A 2,053-nucleotide genomic window follows, 5' to 3' on the forward strand; every position below is an offset into this window, starting at 1 on the left:
TGGCATGCGCCACCATGCCCGGCTAATTTTTTCTATGTATTTTTAGTTGTCCAGCCAATTTCTTTCTATTTTTAGTAGAGACGAGGTCTCCCTCTTGCTCAGGCTGGTCTCAAACTCCTGAGCTCAAACAATCCTCCCACCTGGGCCTCCCAGAGAGCTAGGATTACAGGCGTGAGCCACCATGCCTCCCTTTTCTTTTAAAAGATCCCTGGGGCTGGGCAGGTGGCTCATGCCTGTAATCCTAGCACTCCGGGAGGCAGAGGCAGTTGGATCATTTGAGCCTCAGGAGTTCGAGACCAGCCCGAACAAGAGTGAGACCCCGTCTCTACTAAAAAAATAGAAAGAAATTAGCTGGACAACTAAAAATATGTAGAAAAAAATTAGCTGGGCATGGTGGCGCATGCCTGTAGTCCCAGCTACTCGGGAGGCTGAGGCAGGAGGATCACTTACTTGAGCCCAGGAGTTCGAGGTTGCTATGAGCTAGGCTGATGCCACACCACTCTAGCTGGGGCAACAGAATGAGACTCTGTCTAAAAAAAATAAGTAAATAAAAATAAAAGATCCCTGGGATGATGATTATCATATAGTATGTATTAATTTCCTGTGACTACCATGACAAATTATCACACCAGGTGGCTTAAAACAACAGAAATTTATTCTCTCAGGGTTCTGGGGGCCAGAAGTCCAAAATCAAGGTTGTCGGTGAGGACACACTGCCACCAAAAGTTCTAGGGGAGTACCTTTCTTTGCCTTTTCCAGCTTCTGGTGTTTCCAGGCAAGGATTCCTTGGCTTGTGCCTGCATGATTGCAATCTCTGCCTCTATCTTCACATGTCCTTTGTTTCGGTCTCCTAATGTCTTCTCCTCCTCTATTTTTTACAAGGACAATTATCATTGATTTAAGGTTCACTTAGATAATCCAGGATGAATTTATCTTGAGATTCTTTTTTTTGACTAGTCAAGTACAGTAGTGAGAAGGGGGGAAAGTAGTAGAACAAAGAATTCAATCTGTAACTGACTGTGAACAACCAAGTGACATAACTCACTTCAGACCAGCCTATCTTGAGATTCTTAATTACATCCGCAAAGACCTTTTTTCCAAATATGGTCACATTCATAGGGTCCAGGGGATAGGGTATGAATATATCTTTTTGGGGGACCCCATTCAACCCCCTACATGTTATTTTATAGATGAGGAGATTAGAAGGAGATTAAGGGATTCACCCAAGACAAATTAGTCCCCCCCTTACCACAGAGCTCTGCCCACTTGAGAAGAACAGCAGATTTTGTAAATCCTCACACACCAAAAAGGTCTTGTTAGACTCTTATCATAGGACAATTGGTTCCTGCTGACCTTACATTTATATAACTAAAGGGACCTTTCAAGTTTGCCACCTCTAGGTGGGCTTCAGATGGGCCTTATTAAGCATAACGATATTATGTTATATCATAAAATTATGGCCCACTGTCCCATCCTAAAGACACTAGATACAAAAGGATTGAAACCCATACCCTTATTCTAGCCAATAAATTCACCCTATCTCTGTCCCACTTTAGTAGCCCATTTCCCTGAATAGGAATAATACAAACTGGCTTGTGTTTCATCTCCTTTCATTATTCTTAACTCACCTTCATGTGCCTATTATAAAATGAAAGAGTGAGAAGGCTGAGAAACAGGGAGGCGAAATAATATGAAATTTATATTATAATAGTCTGTGTAAAAGATTTCAAATCTCTTGTGAGGGGGAGTCTACAAGGTTTTATCATACTTCAGCTCAGAGATGGTTCTGTGGTTGTAGAGCCGGCCTTGTAGGGATTCTTCACCAGCTTGGCACAGCGAAAAATCATCACTATTAGGAATAGAAACAGAAGAACAACAAAGGCAATGGCAAAGCCTTTGTCCACATCAACACTGCTAGACAGGCTTGAATCTTCCATAGGGACATGTGCCTCTTTACCATTGTCCAGCTACAGCTACCTCCTCAGGTATATCTTCAGATTTGTCAGATCCTAGACAAAAGAGGATAAGTGTTATTGCTTTGTGTGTATACATA

At 42.2% G+C, this 2,053-nt stretch overlaps 1 pseudogene; it reads left to right on the forward strand.

Moving 5' to 3' along the window:
* The first annotated feature begins 1,943 nt into the window (after positions 1–1,943).
* Positions 1,944–2,053, forward strand: part of LOC105821762 — a 43,004-nt pseudogene continuing 42,894 nt past the window's right edge.

This window comes from Propithecus coquereli, unplaced genomic scaffold (assembly GCF_000956105.1).
Source record: "Propithecus coquereli isolate 6110/MARCELLA unplaced genomic scaffold, Pcoq_1.0 Scaffold59, whole genome shotgun sequence".
NCBI lineage: Eukaryota > Metazoa > Chordata > Mammalia > Primates > Indriidae > Propithecus > Propithecus coquereli.